This window comes from Chiloscyllium punctatum, chromosome 16, assembly GCF_047496795.1.
Source record: "Chiloscyllium punctatum isolate Juve2018m chromosome 16, sChiPun1.3, whole genome shotgun sequence".
In the NCBI taxonomy this organism is placed as follows: Eukaryota; Metazoa; Chordata; class Chondrichthyes; order Orectolobiformes; family Hemiscylliidae; genus Chiloscyllium; species Chiloscyllium punctatum.
The window spans coordinates 97,816,942-97,842,358 of record NC_092754.1 but is presented as its reverse complement, the minus strand read 5'-3'; positions in this window follow the sequence as shown (position 1 = coordinate 97,842,358).

The following is a 25,417-nucleotide window of genomic DNA, read 5'->3' as shown; positions in this document are numbered from 1 at the left end:
TGAAGTCACATGGTGTCCAGGGTGTGCTAGCTACATGGATAAAGAACTGACTGGGCAACAGGGGACAGAGCGTAGTAGGGGAAGGCAGTTTCTCAAAATGGAGAACTGTGACTGGTGGTGCTCCACTTAAGATGTTTCCGGAAAGATAAATGAATGGGCAAGGAGCAAAGGGATACAGAACCTTAGAAAATAGGCGATTGATTTAGATAGATGATCTGGAGCGGCGCAGGATTTGACCGCTGAATGGCCTGTTCCTGTACTGGAATTTTCTTAGTTCGAACATTACCAAAGACCTAACTCATGCCTGTAAAGATCTCCCACAACCTCTTCCATCAAGCTAAAAGATACAGAAGCTTGAAAACACAGATCAGCTGGTTTAGTAACAGTTTTTCCTGGATGTTATTAGACTGATGAATGGACTTTCTGATCTCTGATAATGCTGATCTTGTTCATGTTGGTCTTGTTCATGTTGATCTCACCTAGCGCCTGCCCTGTGCAGCTCAAGCTATATGCCTCTCAGACATGTTTTACAACCATCGTTCTGTACATCCTTGCATACTATGATCTGCCTGGACATCTTGTTACAGGTAAAAATAAATCCTCACCTCCCTGCTCCCAGCTCCCTCCAGTGCTCGCTCCCAGGTCTCTCTGGTCCGTACCTCCAGCTTCACCCTTCACCTCCAGCTCCCTGTGACTGCATCCCCAGCTCCCCATGCCCTTTGCCTCTCACTGTGTCACTCACACTGTCTGTTTCCTCGTGTTTCCCTTTTCCCTGCCTTCTGTTTCTTTCCCTGAACCTATTATCTTCCCTGCTCCCTCTCCATGTGACGGTTTGTTTCCTTGTTTTGTTTCCTTTCTCTCTTTGACTGAATGTCCATCTGTTTCCCTCGCTGTGTTCTCTCTCTCCTTCCCTTCGTGTCTGTCTATTTCTCCCTCGTTGTGATGTTGATGGCTTCTCTATTCGTTTGAAGCAGGTGATGGCTCATTGGTTCGATGTTGGCAATACAACTAACTCAACTGGGTTTTGGTATCGAAGACATAATTTAAAATTATCGGTTAAACTTCAATTGTTCACAAAACAACAACCAGAACATGGGTATCCATTAAACAGCAATTATTATATCTAACTATTTTGAAACAACCCGTCTCCCAATGTTCCATATGCTGGCAACTGGAAACATTCTATTTACGTGCATAATGGTTTGACATGGTAACTGCTCTGCCCAGGACCATAAGAAACTACAGACGGTTGTGTGCACAGCCCAGCCCATCACAGAAGACAACCTTCCGTCCATTTGTACTTTTCATTGTCGCAGAAAGGCTGGCAGCATCAAAGATTTCTCCCAAAACAGTAATGATCTCCTACAACCTCTTCCAACAGGGAGGATACACAGAGGTTTGAAAACATGGACCAACATGCTCAGGGACACTTCCTTCCCTACCATTATTAGACTGACGAATTGACATCTCTAACTTTTCAAATAATATTAATCTTACTAATGTCGATTTTGCTTTGATCACCTCCTGTGAAGCTGTAACCATGTATGCCTCACTCTGTGTAAGTACCCAATGATCACTGTTTACTATCATGTGCCTGCACTCCTCGCAAAACAAACGTTTCCATTGTACATTTGACTAAAATAAATCAAATCAGATCAATCACGTGGACTGCACTGGCTCAAGTTCTTCTTATGGGCAACTGTGAAAATGAACTAATGCTGGCCCAGTCAGAGACACCCATATCCCGTTAACAAATATAAGAAGATGATGACATTCAGGGAACACTGACAGGGGGAATCAAATCGCTTAAAACATAATCTTAGACAAATACAGGTTTCCCTCACTATCTGAAAGAAACCGTTCACAAGCTGATATGTTGTTAAGTGCAGTAGCACTAATTTATATGGGGAAAAAAATTGCCTTTCTTCGTAAAAGTGAAAATCCTCTTTGGATTTCTTTTGGTTAGCGAAACAAGTCCCTAATGTAGGTCATTCGGGAAGGGAAGTGGCGAAAAGCGAACTTTTGAAAAGCGGGGAATACCTGCATGTACATGGGCATGATATTCAGGAGGATGGGAATGGCGAAAAATAAATGAGGTGAAACTCACATTTTATTTCCAGCCCGGCTGATCATCATTCCCTTTGTTTGCTCTTTTTCTTCTATAGCTCTCTTTCTCTATTGATTTCTCGTTCCCTTCAGACTCCCCTCTCAACGGTATTAATCACACTCCTTTCCAGTTGCTTTCATTTCAGGAAAGTTCTCCAGCACTTTCTGTTCGTTTCTTTGCATTGCCTTCTATAATTTCAGATTTTCAGCGTCTTCCTTTATTTGTTTTCACCTTCAATTTTGTTCTTTCGTGGGACGTTGGTATCTCTGCCAAGGGCAGCACTTGGTGACCATCACTAATTGCCCTGATTCTAAGGCCATTCCACAAGCCAGTATAAAGTAAAGCACATTGTCATGTGTCTCAAGTCACAATTAACCCAGACCGGGTAATAACATTAGATTTCTTTACCGATCAGTGAAACAGGAAGGCTTTCAGACAAAATGTTGCTTTTATGGTTGTTTTTGTGAAATTCACTTTTATTCCAATTCTTATCAGTTTTGTTGAAGTTCTGTCATCAGCTGTGATGGAATTGAAACAAATCACTTGAAACAATATCTTTCGTTTAATAAGCTTTGCTTCTGAATTACATCCAGCGACATTCGTGCATTCATACATTGTCCTAATCATGAAGTAATGTCCAAGACAAGAACAATTTTATGAATGAAAGGTTTGTAATCGGAAAAGTGGTCAGAAGAGAGCTTGAAACATTATGTCTGAATTTTACCAACGTGTAGACAATGGATTGTTCAGCAACAATACTGACACAGAGATGAAGATTGTGGATATTAGGATCTGGTAGTGGACAGTTTTGGTGACAAAGAGAACAGAAGACACAAATCATTTCAAGGCAAAAAGGGATCCCGAGGTTGTGCACAGTTTTGTTTGCAGATGTTTGTGAGGGAGTGGTCTGCAATTCATGGTTAATGAATGGAGACTGCAATTGAAACTGAAGACAAGAGTTCCTTTCTCTGACAAATTGCAATGAAGTTCAAACTTGTTTGTGAGATTAATGAATGGACAAAGGTAGAGAATACCGACAATAGGTTAGTAATAGGTTAGTAGCACACCCTCCACCCCGCCCAGAATAATAATCAGCACTGCTGATATCCGATATGGTAGAAATTCCCAACGGGGGAAATCTTGAAAAGATTCAAGAACAACCTCCTCTCCATTGTTGTAATATTCCAATCTGCTGTTCTCAGATTCAGATCTGTCCTCTCTCTGTCTACGCAGCTGTTGATCTCTGTTACTGTTGGAGCTGATGCATCTGCTCCTACACTGGGATAGCACACTGAATGAAGCCCTTCACCAATAGGAGAGGAAAACCTTCCAGTGACACAGTTGCAATGCACGGAGACTGACATTAATCATAGTCACTGAGCAACCAGTCCCAGCTTTTTATCCAGAACATTCAGTTCACAATATGACTGGACTGGACTGCATGTTGACTTTGCTGGCTATTGGCCAAATCTCCCATCACCAATTGCTCTCGTGAAGTCAGTTGTGAGGGAGAATGATGAATGTTATCTTTTCCTAGGCTAGATGATTCTGCTCTGTTGTCCGTTTACTATGCTGTTACCATCTCTCCCCAAATCCCTCCACCCACCAAAATAAACACAATCAGGATGTTGTTACTGTGCTGATCTCTCCTCCACGGGAACAAACGCCAGCCAACAGACTGTCACTGGACACAGTCGCCCTGAACATCGACAGGAAGTGTGGACTTCGGGAATGCTCCTCTCACTGCTCTAATAAGGCAACAAGGGAATATGCTTCAGTAATTTATTTATACAAATTGATAAACTTCTAAATGCAGTTTTGTTTGCAGTAAAACCGTACTTATTTACGCATTTTGGCCTCAGTCCAAACCAAAAGTGATAATTACAATGAACTTTTTCATTAAGACTTATGAATTAATGAGTCAGGTTCGAATGAACATGACATCGGCTGGGAGATAGGACGGAATGGGATAGTGGCTGTGGAGACTGCTTGTGGGGGGTGGCTACAATGATATTTCCCAGTCATCATCATGTTTTCTGCCAGACAGAATTAAATCTAATGCACAACAAGGAAACAGCCAACATTTGAGAGATGCAATGCTGAATGACAATGTGAACTGGACAGGATCATTTTAAATGTGATAAAGTGATCTATATTTTATATACACACCACTTAATCATTGAGAATACAGTTCGATTAGGATCACTGGACCAGAAACATTAAATTTGATTTTTCTTCTCAAATACTGCCAGACCTGCTCAGCTTGCCCTCTAAGTTCTGCATTTATTTTTAATTTGAGCTTGATCATATTGTTCATATATGGCAGGATACTTAAAATTAAAAGCGCACACTAATAACAAAATGTGGAGGGCTATGGGGACAGTGCAGGAGACTAACAGTAGAGATATTGTCATTCCAAACTGGAAGAGACAATGGGCTGAGTTTCCCCCACTTTTGCTGTAAATAATTCTGTGATATGTAATCAAAGCCTTTGGGAGGGGGGAGAAAAGTTAGTTCAACGAAGGACACAGAGTGCTCCACCATCAATAATCTATTCCTGTTACCTCATGAATTTTCAGCTGCCTCTAAAATGTCTTTTCAAACAAAGTGGAGTTCCTGAGATTTACAGGATAATCAGAAAAATATTTTTTTTTCCTTTGAATCTTAAAGAAGAAACAGATTTCGGCCGAACACAGGTGTCACAGACACACCAACTATAATAGCAACAGGAAAGGACTACATTGTCCACATATAACCAAATTCAGCATGTAGCCCTGCCAAGAAACATGAAATATAATGATGCAGAAGCATGAAAAACAAATAAAAAATGGTGAAGAAGCGCCACAGATAAGGAAGTATCTGCAGAGATAAACAAAGTTAATATATCGAATATGATGTGACACTGTTCTGAAAAAGTCATATTGGAATCAAAGGTTAATTCTGCGTATCTCTGCTCAGAGAGTGCCAGACCTGCTGAGTTTCCCTCGATCGTTTTTTTCTTTTCTTTCTGAACTGTGACAAATTGACTGATCTGAAGGATATAAGCAAAGCTGCTATCTGAGTTGAATCTCGAGTAATTTGTAACCAAAAGAGAAAATGCTTGAAAATCTCAGCAGGTCTGGCAGCATCCGTAACGAGATAAAAAAGCTGACGTTTCGAGTCTAACTGCCTCTGTGCAGAGAAATCAGAATTAACATTTCTAGTTCAGTGGCCCTTCCTCAGAACGGATGGTAGCCCTGAAAATGTTCATTAATATACAGAAGAGGCTGAATAGCTGTTAATGGAGACTGTTAGTAGCTAACAATAGGGGGTGAGTACTAGGCCTGGGGTATGGGTAGGGGGCTTTGAGGAGTCTCGTCCCTAAAATTATTGAACATTATTTTGAGTCTGAAGAGCTGCAGGGTCCGCTCGCGGAAAATGAGGTGTTGTTCTTCCAGCTTGCGTTGAAATGCCCTGGAACACTGCAGCAAGCCTGACGCAGAGACATTGGCCAGGGAACAGGCTGGGGTATTAAACTGGCAGGCAACTGGAAAGTCAGGGTCTTTTGCATAGGTACAGTTTGGATATACTGTGAAGTGTTCACCCAGTCTTACTTTAGTTTCCCCAATGTAGAGCAGACCACAATGTGAGCAGCGAATGTGAGAAATGTTGATAGGATGCTGCTTCAACTGGGAGGTATGTTTGTCCCTTGATTAGTGAAGAGGGAGGAGGTAAATGGGAAAGTGTGACACCTCCGGCAGGAGAAAGTGACGTGGACCTGTGTTGGGGGGGTGGGAGACGTGGGGGGAGGTGTTGACAGTGAATAACGAGCGGACCAGGGTGTCTCAGAGCAAATGGTCAGAAGGCGGAAAAGGGAGAGGAGACAAATATGTGTCTAGTGGTGGCATCTCGCTGGAGGTGGGGGAAATGCAGACTGATGACCATCTGCAGGTGAATGCTGGTGGGATGGTAGGTAAGGACAAGGGGAACTCTAACACTGTTGCAGGAGGGAGGAGAGAGGGTGAGGGTAGAAGTGCAGGAGGTGGGTGAGAACTGGTTGAGGGCCCTGTCGAGAACAGTGCTGGGGAATCCTCGGTTGAGGAAGAAGTGGGCATTTCAGAGGCCACATTTTTGAACTTGACATCATCAGAAGCAATGCGGTTGAGAGGGAAGAACTAGGGGAATGGACCGGAGTCTTTGCAGGAAACAGCGTGTGAGGGTGTATACTCCAAGTAGCTGTGGGAGTCGGTGGCTTAATACTGGATAACAGTGACCCGTCTATCCCCAGTAATAGAAGCAGAGATATCGAGGAAAGAAAGGGAGGAATTAGAGATAGACCTTGTGAAAGTAAGGGATTAGTGCAAATTGGAAACGATGACCTTTTCCTATTCTGGACAAAAGAGAGGAGCAGCAGCTTTGATATCGTCTACGTATTGGAGAAGCAGCTATGGATGGGGACTGGAAAGAACTGGAACAAGGAATTGTCTACGTACCCGATGAAGGAACAGGTATCACTTCGGCCTACATGTGTCTCCATGCACCCCCTCTGTATGGCAGGAGCAGGCTGAAGCAATTGGTCTGCCCAGGCAGTCCTGTTTGTGGATTTTCAGGAGGACATAAAAGCGAGCTCTGCTATCAGAGGACCATCAGCTTCAGGACTGTTACGTGGGGGCGAGTGCGTGGGAATCTTTAGATGAAATGTTGTCAGATTTAGTTAATAAAATGGCCTGATGTGCCATGGCAGGGTTATGGAGGAGCAGGTGATGTGTAGAAATATCTGGGAGCTGGCACTCAACCTCTGAAATGGAGAGATGAGTCCACCAGACTACAGCAGCACCACCCTTATCGGCACAGGCTGAATAACACAGTCAGGGTTGTATCGAAGCATACAGCTTATAGACTGTTCAGGGGGTGATAGGTGACCAGTGATACGTGGGATAAGATGAGGGGGATGCAGAGAAATTAAAACAACCAGTGTCACATTGAAAGTTCTCAAAGAACAGATTGAGTCAAAGTAAACACCAGAGGAATGGGTCCAGGTGGAGGGAGAGTGTTGGAGCTGGGGGAAGAGTCTTTGGGATGGGGAGTGGACTCTTGCCCAAACAACTGGACACCGAGGAGAAGACAGTGGAAGAGGATTTCAACATTATGTCGTTCCTGAAATTTATTAAAGGGGGCGCAGAGGAATAAAGCTGAGAACTTTGCTGAGTACAGAACATTCACCATTGCAGCGTGGCAGTTTAGGAGGAATGGTGAATACACGACAGGAGGTGGGTTTGGGGGAGGGGATGGGCTCAGAGCGCAGGGCATGGGTGGGGTGACAGGTTCCAGAAGCTCATAGGCATCTCTAAGTTATTCCATCTTGTAGAACTCGTATAGCTGGCGAGTACGGCGAATGAGCTGGAGAATGATGTAAAATTGTGGAATGGTGCAACCTTGAGTCAATTTGATGAGATGCTGTTGGACAGAGAAAATGTTGATCTCAGTGGCACTGACATCGCATGATCAGCCCACAGAAAGTAACTGAAAATTATTGTTATCTTATTGGAATTCTCTGATTTCATTGGGGTGAAACTCAACCAGCAAGGTCTTACTTTTCTGAGACTTTAGACCAAACTATGAAAACAAATGATGTTATTAATAAGACAAATCCATCCATGATTTTGGAAGGCAGTAGCAAAGGCAGAGTTTATTTGTCATTCCCAATAGCTCTAGGGAAGATGTCATTGTTCATTGAGGAAATTACCAGCACAGAATTTCCTCTGATTCCCGTTAACCACAGTTCTCTGTGGGTTAATGATGCTACATGAGTCGAATATTACTTTGATGCGAGGCAAGTTACTCTGATCTCACCTCTAATGATATTAGAAAATCAGTTAAAATTGTAAAGAGCAAAATGATAGAACACGGCTTATTTGATCAATGTGGTCACTGTCCTCACAACGTTTAAGGAAAAACTGATGGATGGTCGTCTGATTCTGAGGAGAGGTCTGTCCTATTTGTGATGAGGCTGGTTTGGTTAAGCGTGTAACACGGAGACAGAAATAAAGTTCCACTCTCTATAGGTAACAGAACCACCATGTTTACGGTGCATTTGACGGTGACAGACACACACTATTGTCTGTTCCTGTTGGACATTGATCATCTCAATCTCATCATTCACTGATGAACAATAGCAGCACAGAAGCCAGCAGTTCCCATCACCCCTGTTGGAAAGCAAAAACGGAAAGGATTTGCCAGTGGAAGTGGGAGCAGCTAGGGAAGTGGTGTAACTTACAGTGGGAGTGGGAGAAGAAAGGTGTGAAGAGATATCATCACTGGAAGAGTATGTAGCAGGTGATGGGGTAGTGCAAGGGAAGTAGGAATGTAAGAAAAGAGTAAGAAGGCCGAGGAAGAATGGCTAATGAAGTTTTAGTGACTGGGAAAAACTTGCTTTAGCAAATGTGAGGTTGGGTGAAAAATATCACTCTTCAGGAAAATTGGGATCTGGTTCCATTGAAAATTAGGATTTGATGTACTTCATTTTCTATACTTGATTCTTGTTCAGATTGCACATTCACTCTGTATTTTTGTATCTCCATCAATTGCGGATTACTTGTTTTTTTTCCCCCTAGTATGGTATCCCAACTTTTTTGAATTTTTTTAACAATATGTATTTGCTTCCAATTCAAGGTAGACATGAGAACATGATTTGATCTCCTGCAGTTTGCCCATAACATGGAATTTAATTGAATATTTATCCTCATCACAATCACTGATTCAAGCAACGAGTCAGTGTCTACCCTGCAGATGAAAAACTTCTTCAGCTCTGACTATTGATACAAAGAACAGTGCCACACAAATGGCTGATGTTCCAGTGCAAGGTGCTAAACCCTAGTTCATCTTACATTAGGTGCACGCTTTATGAATAAGACATGTTGAGGGGCAGAATATAAAAGGTGAATTCAACTCTGTGTCAAAAACGCTATTAGCAGCTCCCTCATAATAGGTGTTAATTACGTCACTTTGTAAGTTCGCCAAAATAAGAATAGCAAGAGACTGGAATTCTTAATTCCTCTTCTGTAAATAACATCTGGAGAACAGGAAGGAAATCAAGGTTTGTTTGTGATATTCATAAATGATGATGGTGAGAATGTGGAAGATGGGGGCAATGGAATGATAACTTATGTTGGGGATGACACATAGATTAGCTGGGTGGTTCACAGTGAGGAGGAAAGGGTTAGGCTACATGATGATATAAAGGGATGATTTCTATATCCAGATTAATGGCCGATGAAGTTTAACACTGATAATTCAGATGTGCATCATCTCACATTTATCAAGACAAATGAGTACTCAAACTGTGAATTGCGAGGGATGAATTTGCTCCTTTTTACGTTGCAGCAGGGAAGATTGAGGAGGAAACCTGGTACAGATGTACAAAAGCATAAGGGGAATGGAGATGATGAACAGACGGCAGCTGTTTCCCTTACTCGAAGGGTCAAGAACAAAGGGATACATACTTAAAGTGACAGGCCGGGGATTGAGAGAGGATCTGTGGGTCTGTTTTGAACTGAGAGGGTGGCACAGACATAGAATATAAAATTCCTACAGTGTGGAAATAGGCTCTTTGGCCCAACAAATCCACACTGACCCTCCAAAGATTAGCCCACACAAATACGTTCCTCCTATATTTACCCCTGACCTACACATCCCTGAACACAATGGGCAATTAAGCATGGCCAATTCACCTAATCTGCGCATATTTGGATTGTGGGAGGAAACCGAAGTACCTCGCGGAAACCATGCAGACAGGGGGAGAATGTACAAAATCCATACAGGCAGTCACCCGAAGCTGGAATCACTCCTGGGTCCCCGCGCTCAAAGGCAGGAGTTCTAACCACTGAGTCACCGTTCTGCCCTCGGTGACATGTGGCTAGAGTGCATTCCCTTGGCGGGTGATTGAGCAGATAATCTCACAAACGTTTCAAAAGGCCTTTGGATAGACACTTGGTGATGTAGGCTCGCATTTTCATTCAATGATTCTGTGTGATGGCAGCATGAACACTGATATATTCTGAAGCAATAGCTAATGGTAGTTCCTAGTTTGTTCCATTGACAGTACTCAGTGAGTGAGACTCCAGTGAAGTGCTGGTGTTATCTGCCGCTTTCTATTTAAGTGTTTCGGTTTCCTTGTGTTGGTCATGTAAATTCCTCTGTCGACGATGTCATTTCCGGCCCTTTTCGTCAGAGGGTGGGAGATGGCTTCAAAATTGATGTGTTAGTTGATGTAGTTCCAGTTGGAATGCCATGCGTCTAGGAATTCATGTGCTTGTCTCTGTTTGGCCTGTCCTAGAATGGATATGCAGACCTAGTCAAAGTGGCGTACTTCCTCATCAGTACGTAAGAAATTAGTGTTGGGATCATATATTTTATGGCTAGTTGATGCAGGTAGAACCGGGCAGTGTGGGATTCCCGGACTATGAGCTTGGAAGGTGTGGGTGGGAGATCTCCTGAGGTGATGAGTTGCTGTATGGTCTGGGAGATGATAGTTTGGTGATGGGTGGTGGGGTCATGGTCAAGGAGGCAGTAGGAAGAGGTGTCCTCGAGTAGGCGTTTGGCTTCAGCAGTGTAGAGGTCAGTGCGCCAGACTACCACTGCGTCCCCTTTATCCGCTGGCTTGATGGTGAGGTTGGGATTGGAGCAGAGGGATTGGAGGGCAGCGCGTTGTGAGGGTGAGAGGTTGGAGTAGGGGAGGGGGGTAGACAGGTTGAGGCGGTTAATGTCCCAGTGGCAGTTGGAAATGAAGACGTCGAGGGCAGGTAATAGGACAGCGCAGGGTGTCCAGGTGGATGCAGTGTGTTGGAGGTGGGTGAAGGGGTCCTTGGAAGGTGGGCGGGAATCCTGATTATGAAAGTAAGCTCAGAGTTGGAGGCGACGGAAGAAATGATCGACGTCACAGCGTGTATTAAATTCATTGACGCATAGACGGAGGGGGCTGAAAGTGATTCGTTTGCTGAGGACTGATGGTCCTCAGTGAGGGGAAGGTCTGGATGGATGGTGATAACTCGGCAGGGCTGGGAGCTGGCATCTGGTGTGGGTGTGGAGAAGGGAGTGGGGGCGGAACCTGCAACTGGAATGGGATTACCTCAGGAGAGCTTACACCCACAGCATCCAACCTCATAGCCTGGGAACCCCTCACTGCCCGGTTCTACCTCCTTCCCAAGATCCACAAGCCTGACCATCCTGGCCGACCCATTGTCTCAGCATGCTCCTGCCCCACTGAACACATCTCTACCTACCTCGACACTGTCCTACCCCGCCTAGTCCAGGAGCTCCCCACATACATTCGAGACACCACCCACACCCTCCACCAGCTCCAAGATTTCCGTTTCCCCGGCCCCAAACACCTCATTTTCACCATGGATATCCAATCTCTTTACACCTCCATCCTCCATGACTAGGGCCTCCAAGCCTTCCGTTCTTTCCTCTCCAGAGTTTCCCAACAATACCCTTCCACCCACACTCTAATTTGTTTGGCCGAACTGGTCCTCACGCTTAGCAATTTCGCCTACGAATCCTCCCACATCCCCCAGACCAAAGGGGTAGCCATGGGCACACGTATGGGCTCCAGCTATGCCTGTCTGTTTGTTGGCTACGTGGAGCAGTTGATCTTCCGTAATTACACCGGCACCACTCCCCACCTCTTCCTCCTCTACATTGATGACTGCATTGGTGCCACCTCGTGCTCCCGCGAGGAGGTTGAGCAATTCATCAACTTCACCAACACATTCCACCCTGACCTTAAATTTACCTGGACCATCTCTGACACTTCCCTCCCCTTCCTGGACCTCTCCATCACCATTAATGACGACTGTCTTGACACTGACATTTTTTTTACAAACGCACCGACTCCCACAGCTACCTAGATTACGCCTCTTCCTACCCTTCCTTTTGCAAAAATGCCATCCTGTATTCCCAATTCCTCCGCCTCCACTGTATCTGCTCGCAGGAGGACCAGTTCCACCACAGAACATATCAGACGGCCTCCTTCTTTAGAGATCGCAATTTCCCTTCCCACATGGTTAAAGATGCCGGCCAACGCATCTCATCCACATCCCACACCTCCGCCCTCAGACCCACCCGTCCAACCGTAACAAGGACAGAACGCCCCCGATGCTCACCTTCCAGTAGACTAACATTCGCATAAACCAAATCATCCACCAACATTTCCGCCACCTCCAAAAAGACCCCACCACCAGAGATATATTTCCCTCTCAACTCCTTTCAGCCTTCCTCAAAGACCGTTGCCTCCATGACTACCTGGTCAGGTCCACGCCTCCCTACAACCCACCCTCCCATCGTGGCACTTTCCCCTGCTCCCGCAGGAACTATAAAACCTGCGCACACACTTCCTCCCTCACCTCTATCCAAGGCCCTAAACGAGCATTCCACATCCATCAAAGTTCTACCTTCCACATCCACTAATATCATTTCTTGTATCCCCATGCGGTATCCTCTATAATGGGGAGACTGGGCGCCTCCTAGCAGAGCGCTTTAGGAAACATCTCCAGGACACCCGCACCAATCAACCACACCGCCCCGTGGCCAAACATTTCAACTCCCCCTCCCACTCTGCCTAGGATATGGAGGCACTGGGTCTTCTTCACTGCCGCTCCCTCATCATCAGACGCCTGGAGGAAGAACGCCTCATCTTCCGCCTCGGAACACTTCAACCCGAGTGCATCAATGTGGTCTTCAATTTCCTCATTTCCCCTTCCCCCACCTCACCCTAGTTCCAAACTTCCAGCTCAGCGTTGTCCCCATGACTTGTCCGGACTTGTCCTACCTGCCTATCTCCTTTTCCACCTATCCACTCCACCCTCTTCTCCCTGACCTATCACCTTTATCACCTCCCCCACTCACCTATTGTACTCTATGCTACTTTCTCCCCACCCCCACCCACCTCTAGCTTATCTCTCCACGCTTCAGGCTCACTGCCTATATTCCTGATGAAGGGCTTTTGCCCGAAACGTCGATTTCGCTGCTCCGTGGATGCTGCCTGAACTGCTGTGGTCTTGCAGCACCACTAATCCAGAATCTGGTTTCCAGCATCTGCCGTCATTGTTTTTACCTCATCTTATTGTTGCCCAATTCATGAACTATAGCAAATATCCGATTATTGTTCGCGGTCAGTAAACTCAACACCTTGCAACGAGCTACGCTGAAACCTGCTTCCAATTTATCTGAAATCATTTACAGTGTTATTGGACCTCTAAGTTGCCTGTGATACAGAGAGACTCAGTGGCCTGTTCCAAAATCCATGCATAGAGCTTCTTATCTGCTTCAGGGCAGTCAGTCAAACGTTACTTGAAAACAAATAAGTTGGAATCATCCTTGGGCAGGGGGATAACCCACCAAAAAACTATCACTAGTCTCAGTGTAGGTACAAATATTGTCCAGGTTAAATACTAATGGCCGACGAGCAACCAGGTTTTGAAAATCATCTTCAGTCAGAGCCTTGCCCAGAGAGCAGACGTGTTGACATTGAGAGCCAGAATCACACCATACAAGTTACCTATGGTGATGAAACCTGACCTGCCTCCCAGACTCCATACTTCTGCACCCCGGACCAGACATGGGTGAAGACGTTAACATGCTGACAATCTATTGCAGTGCCTTGTGTATCTAAAGCCATATCTACTAAATGTCACCTTCACATTCTCCAGTATCAAAATAAAATTGTACATCTCTATGAATGGTCAGAGTTACTACATGGATCACACAGTAGAATGTATGTGAAGTAACCAGCAGCAAACGGCAATCCAAAATCACATTAATAACTGAACTTGGCGGATTCTGTTTGGTCTAAGTCACCACACATATTATACTGGCTTTCAGGTGTCTGTAACAATGCATACCATAACTGGAGGTTTTGGCCTTACACCCCTCCAAAGCTTCCTGATCTCATACATGTCTCTCCCTCACACATTCAACAATTTAAGGGGAATCCACAAATTGGGTGAAACTGGAAAGATAGAATATTGCAGCACTGTACAGGCCCTTTGGTCCTTGACGTTCTGTTGACTTTAAGATCATACTAACCACATACTAAGATCATACTCTAAGATCATACTAACCTACAAACCTTTCATTATACTATCAGTCATGTGCCTATCCAATTAAATATCCCTAATATAGCTGATTTTACTCCAACTGTTGGCTGTTTATTGCACACACCCACCACTCTTTGTGTAAAGAACCTACCTCTGACCTCTCCCCTAAACCTTCCTCCAATTACCTTAAAATCATAACCCCTCGAGATAGCCATTTCCACCCTGGCTATCCACTGTATCTATGCCTCTCATCATCTTTTACACCACTGTCAAGTCACGTTCCATTTTTCTTCGTTCCAATAGGAAAACACCTCAGCTCCCTCAAATTTTCTTTGCAAGACATGCCCTCCTGTCCAGGCAGCATCTTGATAAATTTCCACAGCACTCTCATCAAAGCTTCCACATCTTTCCTACAACGAGGCGACCAGAACTGATCACAATATTCTAAGTGTGGTCTCACCAGGGCTCCATATAGTTGGCGCATAACCTTCCAGCTCTTAAACTCAATCCCTCGGCTAATGAACACATCAAACACCTTCTTAACCACCTTATGAACTTGTGTAGAAACATTGTGGGAGCTACGCCATTGCCCAGATGATACCCCGTTCCTCCACAATGAAAGAATCCTGCCTCTAACCCTGTATTCTGCATTCAACTTCAACCTTCCAAATGGAATCGCATTCCACTTGTCCATATTGAACACCATATGCCACTAAGCAGTTGAGTCCTGCATCCTGTCGATGTCCTGTTGCAAACTACAACAGCATTCCACACTATCCATGATTCCACCAACCGATGTTACATCATGAAACTTACGAATCTACCTTTCCGCTTCGTCAACCAAGTCATTTATTAAAATCACAAACAGCAGAGGTACCAGGACCGATCCTTACGGAACACCACTGCTCACCTACTTCCAGACTGAATACTTCCCATTTACCACCACTGTCTGTCTTCTATGGGCGAGCCAATTCTGTATTCAGACAGATAGGACTCCCTGTATGCCATGCCTCCTTACTTTCTGAATGAAACTACCACGGGGAAGCTTATCAAACACCTTGTTAAAATCCATGCACTCCGCATTCACTGCTCTACCTTCTTCAGTGTGTTTAATCCCATCCTCAAAGAACCCAATAAGAGTTGTGAGGTATGACCTGCCCCTCACAAAGTCATGCTGACTGTTTCTAATCAAACTATGATTTTTCAGAATCCTCTCCAATACTTTGGCCAATACTGATGAAAGGCTGACTGGTCTGTCATTCTCAGCTCAATCCCTGTACCCTTGCCTGAACAAGGGACTAACATTTGCCACCCTCCAATCAACCGACGCTACTCAAATGAAGAGTGAAGACGCAAAGACCATCGCCAAAACCACAGAAATCTTTTTCCTCTCTTCCTGTAGTAATTTAGGGTACTTCCCATCTGGCTGAGGGATTTATCTATCCTTATGTTTGTACTTCAATCAGTCTGTGTTTCAACTCAACTTGTTTACTCCCTGCCCAACCAACTGATTGACTGCTTTCCATTTCAGGGCTCTGTACAGTGTTACCTTCCTGAGTAAGTATGGTTCTCAATATCCTGTGAATTATGAAATGGCAAACATAGGAAGGCACGAATGCCTTTCTCATGAAGGGGAGATGCCAAAACTTTGACTCTGCTGCTCCTCAGATGCTGCCTGAATTGCTGTGCTTTGCCAGCGTCACACGTTTCGACTCTGATCACCAGGATCTGCAGTCCTCACGTTCTCCATTACTAAGGGCTGTCCCCTCTGCACACTGAGCAGGCAATTAATCAGCGGAAACCCGTTGTAATTACAGCTGACTGTTCAGTTCTGGAAAGCTGCATTTGATGAACACTTTTAAATAAAAACGAAATTACAATTCAACAAATATTCATTCAGTCCCAGAGTTACAGTTTTGGTTCATGAATTAGGCAGCTTGATAACGAACAGTGAATGACTGAAGAACTCCGAGATACAGAGTATTCCAGGTAATATATTCCAGGGTGGATGTGCTTTACCTTAATGCTGGGAATATTATCAGACAGACAGATATCACAAGGAAATGAGATGACATGTGGAGGTGTGTCACTTTTACCATTACAGAGATGTGTTTGAGGGAGGTCATGGCTGACAACTCAATATTCTGTGGTACCAGAATTATAGTCAGGAATGGAGAGAGGGCAAAAGATGAGGTAGTGTTGTCTTATAAATTATGGAGTCAGTTACTGGCTTAAGAAGGGACGATATCTTAAAAGGATAATCTAATGAGGTTTGGTGGTTAAAGCTCAGTGTCAAAACCATGACAGAAACACTGCTTAGGATATATTGTAGAACCCCAGATAAAGGACAGTGCGGGAGCAGGTATATAACCAAGTTATTTAGGTGTGTAAAAACAATAATAGGATCATTATAGTCAGCTATTTCAATTCCAAACATTCATTATGGGAGTGATGACTTCTTAAGTGGGAGCAGGTGCTTTGAAATTTAATCCAGAGAGCTTCTTAAGAGGGTGCAGTTGCTTTGAAATTTATTCCAGAGAGCTTCTTATATCAACACAGAGCAGATACAACAAAAGGCAGTGCAATGCTGGGACTCACGTGGGGAACGAAGTCAGTCAGGTGTTCCGGGCAGAAGTGGAAGAGCATTATAGGACCAGTGACCGTGATATCACACATTTTGACTTTGCTAAGGAAAAGACCCCAAAATGTTTGAGTCATAAAAGCTTTTTGGATTGGGTAGACAGATTTTATGAAAAAAAAATGACAGAATCTGGCCAACGTGCAGTTGCTTCTGGGTGAAACTGAAGCAGAACAAGATGGGGCGGGAGGTGAGGGATCATTTGATTAAAATCGAATTGATGACAGTGTCGGCCCAGCATGTTACACCGAAGATAAGATTTAGGAAAACAAGCCCAGAGAACCTCAGATGTCGACACAAATCCCGAACAGGATGAAAAAGGAAAGAGAAGCTTAAAGCAGGTTCCAAGTGAGCGGGCCAATGAAGGTCCTAAAAGAATATAGAAAGTGGAGGGCTAAACTTAAAAAGTCAGCGGAAGAGCAGAAGGAGGGTGATAAAACATTAGCGGGTAAGATTAGCAAGAATCCAAAGTCATATTTTTGGTGTATATTAAGGGGAAGACAATAATGCGGGAAAGAATTGGAGTGTTAGGGACTAAGGGGATAGCCTGTTTACGCAGCCAGAGAATATGTTAAATACATGCTACGAATCGGTCTTTAGGTTGGAGAAGCTGTTTCTGGATTCAGGGAGTGTGACCGTTTGACCCTTGAGCAAATTGACACAGGAGCTGAGGAAGAATTGGAAATTTATGCAAGATAGAATGGGCAAATCACCAGGTTAAAGACCACCAGGTCTCACATCAGTGAGAAGGAAACAATTGTAGAAAATTCGGAGGGCTGTTGAGGCTGGATCATTAAATATCTTCAAGGCTGAGGCAGACAGATTTTTATACAAGTGTTATGGGAAATTGCAGAAAAGTGGAATGGGGGATTAACAAAATAAAAATAACCTAATCGAAGGAAAAGCAGACTCAGTTGGAGGATAGACATATTGTTGTCCCTATGTCTATTAGTGTTCTTTTCCAATAGCCCTGTATTCACAAGAACGTCACCTCTCTCGAGGGATTCAAGGAATTCATAAACACGATACTAATAGACAGAAAGCACGAGAGGGCTGCGACAACACAGATTGCCTGTTGGGGTGAGGATTTGCATGGACAAGTCACCACTACCAGAAGGAAGACCTCAGCAAGACACCCTTCAAGGCCAAGCAGAGATCTGCACTGGGGAGCAGGTAGTCAATGGCTAGGTGTCAAGGAGTGCTGAAGACCTAAACACTGTATCACTGTCGTGTCTCCTTCCTTCGCTGGCCAAAGCTATATGTGGAGAGGTAGACAGACATGCCGTTGTAGCAGAGTAAGCAGTAAGGCTTTGACACGAGAGGCTTCGGACAGATCCAGCTCAGCAAAATGTACAGGCAAACTGAAATAAAGTCCTTTTGACTTTATTGTTATAGCTGTCGAGGTGGCAGTTAGGTCAGTCGCACGATCCTCTTGTGGGATGTGGGAGCTCACGGAGATTTTCAACGTCCCTGATGACTATACGTGTGGACTGTGCACCCAGCTTCATCTCCTGGGAGACCGTGTTAGGAAGCTGGAGATGGGTGGCACGGTGGCGCAGTGGTGAGCACCGCTGCCTCACAGCGCACGGGACCAGGGGTCAAATCCTGACCCGGACAACTGCTTGTGTAGAGTTTGCGCATTCTGTCCGTGTCTGCATGGCCTTCCTCTAGGTTATGCGGTTTCCTCCCACAGTTCAAAGATGTGCAGGTTAGGTGATTTGGTCGTGCTAATTTGCCTGTAGTGTAGGGGAGTGGGTCTTACTGGGCTGCTCTTTGGAGGGTCGGTGGGGACTTGTTGGGCTGAAGATAATTTAGGATGTACTCAGGTTCATCCGAGATACTGAGGACTTCATAGGTAAGCGCTTTAGTGTGGTGGACACACCCCTAGTTATGTTTCTTTAATGACTGTAATATTCCAGCCTAACGTTAATCGCCCTGAGTTCATTAGCTTTACCTGTCAGTCCTGTTCTATTTAAATAAACACAATTTAATCCAACAGGCGTTCCTTGCTTCCTGCCATATTACAGGTAGAGAGTAGCTGTGCGACCACCAGGAATGGCAAAGGGAGTAGGCAGAGAGTGCAGAAATAGCCCGTGGTCATTCCTCTCCATAACATGTAGACCATTTTGGATTGTTGGGGGTGATATCCGTTCAGAGGAAAGCAGCTGGTGGTATTACCACTGACTCCGGGGAACAGCGGGAAAGGGTAAAGGTAAACAGGACGTTAAAGATAGGAGGGTCGATTGTTAGAGGGACAGATCGGAGATTCTGTGGCCACAAACGGGAATCCAGGATGGTGGGTTACCTCCCCGCTGCTAGGGTCCAGGATGTCTCCAAGTGGCTGCTGAACATTCTCAAGAGGTTGGGTGAGCATCCAGAAATCATGATGCACATTGGCACAAATGATACCCGTTGAAATAGGGCCGAGGTTCTGGAGCGAGGTTACAGAGAGCTCGGAGACACATTTTTAAAAAAACCTCCTTCGAGGGAGATTACCGTCTGAGACATGCACCGGAAGGGATACCAATATCTTGGCGGCCAGTTATGCGAGTGTTACGAGGGTGGGTTTAAACTAGATTGGCAGGGGGTGATATCCTCAAGAGCAGGGAGGCAAGTACGAGGCTGGAAGGAGATAGAGTAATCGGAAATAGTAAATTTAGGCTGGAAAATGACACAAAGAAATGCCTTTTGGATTAAATTGCATCTATTTCAATGCAAGAAGCCCTACAGGTAAGGCCAATGAACTCAGGGCGTGGATAGGTAGGTGGGACTGGTATATTATAGTCATTACACAAACATGGCTAAGTGATGGATAGGACTGACAGCTTAATGTGCCAGGTTACAGGTGCTTTAGGTGAGAGAGATGTTGGAAGGAGGGGAGTGGAGTTGCATTTCTGATTAAGGGGAGTACCACAGCAGTAATCAGAGATAAAATAACTGATGAATCACTCAGTGAGGCTTTGTGGGTGGAGTTGAGAAATAGAAAGGTGTTTGTGACGTGATTGTGGATGTGCTGTAGGCCCCCAAATAGTCGACAGGAATGAGGTAATAAATATGTAGGGAGAAGGGGAAACCTGCAAGAGCAATAGGGTTATCATAATGGGGGCTTTTATTTTTTCTAATACAGATTGGAACGGCCAGAGCGTTAAGGGACTTGATGAGATAGAATCCGATAAAAGCTTCAGGAAAGTTTCCTCAAGCAATATACAGAGAGTTCTAATCGGAAGGGGATAAACACGAAATTTTCTTAGGAAATAGGGCAGGACAGGTGACTGAGCTAACAGTGGGGGAGCACTTTGTGACCAGTAACCGTAGCTCTATTAATATTCAAATAGTTATGGAGAGGGACACAACTGGTCCACGGGTTCATGTTTGAACTTGGGGCGTGGCTCAGGTCCAGGCCACTGGGATCAAGGGATTTCCTGGAGGTATAGTAGAGATACAGGAGTTCTGAAAAAGGAAAGCAGTAGGGTGAAAAGGGGGCAAGAAAGAGTCTTGGCTGAGAAGATTAGGATGAATCCAAAAAGTTACTTTAAATATATTAAAAGAAAAATCAAAAACTGGATAGAAAATAGGACCCCTCGAAGACCAATGTGGACAAGTATGTGTGAAACTATACGAGATGGGTGAAGTGCTCAAAGAATATTTCTACTCTATGTTTACCGTGGAGAAAGACCTGTTGACTTGAGAACTTGAGGAAGTTAGTGGTGATATCTTAGAGCCAATCTATATCATAGTTGAGGAGATTTTGAAAATGCATACATCTCACGGTCCTTATCCGATATATCCAAGAACACCTCAAGGGGCTTCAGAAGAATTTGCGGGGACCCTGGCTTATAATGTTTATCATCAGTAACCACAGGTAATGTCCTGGAAGACTGGAGGATAGCAAATGTTGTGCCCTAATTCAAGAAGAACTGAACAATAAAAGCATTGGAACGACAGATCAGTAGGTTGAACATCCATGGGAGGTAAGTTACTTGAGAAGGTTCTGAGGTATAAGATGTACATGGATTTAGAAAGACAGGCTTTGATTAGGAATACTAAGTGTGGCTTTTTTGCGAGGAAGATTGTGCCTGACAATTCTCTTAAAGTAAGTGGATGATGTGACCAGGAAGATTGATTTGTGTGGGGCAGTAGATTTCAAAACATGTGGTGTTCGATAAGCACAGCAAGTCAGGCATATTCGAGGGGCAGGAGAATCCATGTTTCGGACATAAGCTCTTAATCAGGAACATCCAAAACATCGATTCTCCAGTTCATCTGATGCTGCCTGACCTGCCATGATTTCCAGTGCCACACTTTTGGACACTGATCTCCAGCATCTGCCGTGCTCAATTTCTCCATTGGAAGTAGATTTAGTCGATATGGATTTCAGTTACAGCAGAACAGAATGAAGCTTTTTAGCCCCTGGAGCCTAATATACAATTACAAGAGGAGACCAATAAACCCCTCGGGCCTATAAAACTGTAACCAGATCGTGCACATCAACAGGTTCACTCTATTCACCTACTTGAAGTCAGTAACACAGGAAATGGAAGAGGCCACAAAGTGACTGGACTATAGGTTATACTGGAATAAAATCAGGCTACATAGCCTCTCAGACCTGCACTTCCATTCAGTAAGTCAGGGCTGATTTGCACTCGGCCGCAATTTTTCATTCATGCCCAATTCTTTGTAGCCCTCCACACTCTGACAGGTTAAAACCCATTGACGCCCACTCGCAACCCTCAAACATTTCAGTGATGTAGCCTCCCCTAACTGTCTGGCCCCAACCATCACTATTCCCTGAGAGAAGGAACCACTCCCCACACATACACCTTGGCCTATTGACATGGATAGAAGATATGAACACAGCGTAAAGTGACTGGCCCTGATATCACTGTAGTATTTGATTGAGCAAGATGTCAAGGAGACTGAACAAAATTGAACTTGATGGGAATCAGCTGTGAACTCCCCACTGGTTGAATCATTCAGAGCACAATGTGGCTGGTGGACATCAATCCTCCCAGTCCCTGGATATCTCTGTGGGCAATCCTCAGGGTAGCTTCATTGGCATAAACATCTTCAGCTGCTTCATCAATGTCTTTCCCTATTTCATGCAAGCAGAGGTGTGGATATTCTTTGAAGATAATACAATGTTCAGAACAATGGGTCACCTCCTAAGGTACTAAATTATCAAATCTGGACAACTTTCAAGCTTGTGCTGTTAATGTATAGGTAACATGAATCAAAAGCACTGCTGGAGAATAAACATTTCCACGGTTAAATGAAAGAGGGACCCCTTCAGCAACTCTAGCTCGTTTCACAGTAATATAAGAAAGCCATTCAGCCCATCAGATCTATTGGATCATAGGTGCAATGCGTTCACTCACTCCTGCCTATTACACAGGAAGACAATTTAAAATAAAAACAGGTGTTGGAATCCAAAATACACACGCAGCAAGCTGGAAGAACAGAATAAGCAAGGCAGTATCCAGACTTTGAGAAGTGTATGCCTTGGATATAACCCTTCGTCAGGACTGTGGATGGGAGTAAGGGGGTCTATAGATAAAGTGCGGGTGAGGAAGGAGGAGGCAGAGTGGAGAGGTGGGGATTAGTGAACACAGATAAAGGGGATCAGCGAGTTGTTGATGGAAGGGCTGAATCCAGTTGGTAGCTGGTCAAAAGGTGGCTCAGAGGAATGGACCGGATGGGAGGGCTTGGGAAGGGAGTCGGGGGGATTGGAAGGGAGGTTATTTGAAATTGGAGAATTCAATGTTGAGTCCCCGGGGTGCAGGCTGCACAGGTGACAGATGAGATTTTATTCCTTCAAATGATGGTTTAGTTCATTGTGGCAATGGAGGAGGCCAAGAATGGCCATGTTGAAAAGGCATTAGGAAAGAGAATTGAAATAGGAAGTGACTGGGAGATTTTCCATTTCACCTAACGACCCTATCTTTCAGCTCCCAATCGGATTCATCCCTCCCATCGCCCAACCAGGTTGCACCAACCACTTGTGTCCACATAGCCGTAACTGACCATCCCCCTGATCTCCCCACCCCAACCACTCGCTTGCCTCTTTATCTGCAGCTCCCTTAACCCCCCCAACCCAGTTCTGAAGAACGGTTATACCTGAAATGTTGTCTTTCCCAGCTCATGGTGCTGCCTGGCTTGCTGTTTTCTTCCAGCCTTCTGTTTGTCCCCTATAACTCAGGAAGATAGAGTCTAGTCAGCACAGCGTGCTGGTAGGCAGGAACTAAGTGTTGTCCACTGAAGTCCTTAAACATCTGCCCTCGGGCCAGGAGGAAAACATTCAGTTCCTCCAGACACTGACACATGAACAGAAGAAGCCATTCAGCCCCTCCAAACTGTTAGACTGAAATTGGAGGATGTCATTGTTGCTGCAAAATGACGAACCAATGAGCCATAGACTGCAAAGACAGACTGCTCCAGGTTGTTCCTCCTGGCTCCATTGCTAATGGTACACACGTGCTATGTTACGTGGTTTGCTGACCATGAGGAGGGAAAGTGAATGGTTTGTGCCAAGTCCCAAGGAGGCATCTTCCATCTCTGAGATGTTATGAACTAGGTTAGACTACTCCAAACATTTTTAGCAGGCAGCCCAGAGCATACCTTTACAATTTGTTTCGGTAAGTGTACAATGAAAATTACCAGAGATAATTTGGCTAGGTTGACTACTAGATTTTGAAAAAGACAAAAAACTTTATTCATAAAATTACACAATGAAACACAAAGAACAGAATAAAAAATCACGAGAGATTTCAACCTATTCAGCTAGACTTAATTATGCTATTCCAAATACACACAACTGTCCCAATAAGCAAACTCCCAATAATAAAAAAAAGTATAAATGGAACACAAATTTCCAGGTTGACGTTGAAGCTCAGAAAAGAGACAGAGTTTCCACACAGCTCCCAGTTGGACTTTCCAGTTCAAGACTCAACTGAAAACTGGTCAGCACAACTACTTCAGCTACAGTAGCTCACCACTCTCCGTTCATTATACTGGTCACTTATAAAGCATGACCATTTTGTCCTGAAGACTCATCTGTTTCCATATAAACAAAAGACCTCTGAACATACTTTTCATCTCTGTACCAAACCAGACTGATCAGATCTTGGAGAAAGTGAGGAAGGGCTTGTGCCCGAAACGTCGATTCTCCTGCTCCTTGGATGCTGCCTGACCTGCTGCGCTTTTCCAGCAACACATTTTTCAGCTCTGATTGGAGGTCGGCCCTGTTTTATTGTTCGTCTGACAAAAAAAAACAAGGACAGAGTCTACTTGAGCCAAGGAACAGCTTTTAGACAAAAAGGGACTTGCTTTGTGACACATCTTTCCCCATTAAAAAAAAAATCAATGATAAAAGGTGGCTGCATTTTTAACCCTTCAAACCCAGTTAGTAGTCTTAAAACTGACAGCTATACTGTACTAATTCTAAACATTCAAACATGCACAAACCCATACAAAATCAGGCTGCTGTATGCCCAACACCGAACACCTCCTTATCTCATTCTAGTCTCAGTAACTCATCAGCTTTCACGTTTTCGCGATCTGCCACATGCACAATTGTCATTGAATGGCTGCAACAACAAGCTCCATGTAAAGAGTCTGGCATTTTTGTCTTTACATTTTTCCATAAATGTCAATGTGTTGTGATCAGTGTATACGATTGTCTCAGATGCATTGCTGGTAATGTAAACACAGTTATGGTGTAATGCCAACACAAAGTTTAAAGTGTTTTTCCCCACTGTTGAACATTTCTGTTGATGTACGTTCGACTTCCCAGAAAAACACCCGATCGGTCTTTCTATTCCCTCATCATCCTCCTGCAGGAATACCGAACCAATACCCACATCATTGGCATCGATAGCCACCTTGAAAGACTTCATGTAATCGAGAGCAGCTAATATTGGGGCAGTGTTTAACACAGGTTTTAGGCTGGAAAATGCCTTTTGACAGTCCTCTGTCCACTGAGAGTTCTTGCCCTTGACAATTCGGTGAGTGGAGCAGCCACACTGCTTAAAATTTGGCACAAACTTTCAGTAAAATCCAGTCAATCCCAGGAAACTGTAGTATTACATATTTATTTTTGTCGACGGTGTGGAACATTCCCCAACTACTTTCGTTTTTGTATCTCATGGGACCATTGGTCCATGTCCAATAACATGACACAGGAATGTGACTTGGCTTTCTCAAATTCACTTTTGGCTAGGTTTTCCAGCAAGCCTGCCTTCTGAAGTTGATCAAACAAGTCCGATAAATGCTGTAAATGTTCCTTTCATGAGTGTCTAAAATCTACCAGGTGATCAATGTACACCACACAGGTGGGTAATACGACAATGACCTTATTATCCGTCTCTGAAATGTGGCAGGATCGTTTCACATATCAAATGCCACAACTTTGAACTGATACAATCCATTTAGTGTTAGGAAAGCCGAAATTGCCTTTGCTTTCTCTGACAGAGGTCATTGCCAGTAGCCTCTTAGCAAGTACACCTTAGAAATGTAAATAGCTTCTCCCACTTTTTCAACACAGTTCTCAAACATGGAATAGGATATGCATCAGTCTTTGTAACAAAGTTTAGTTTGTGATAG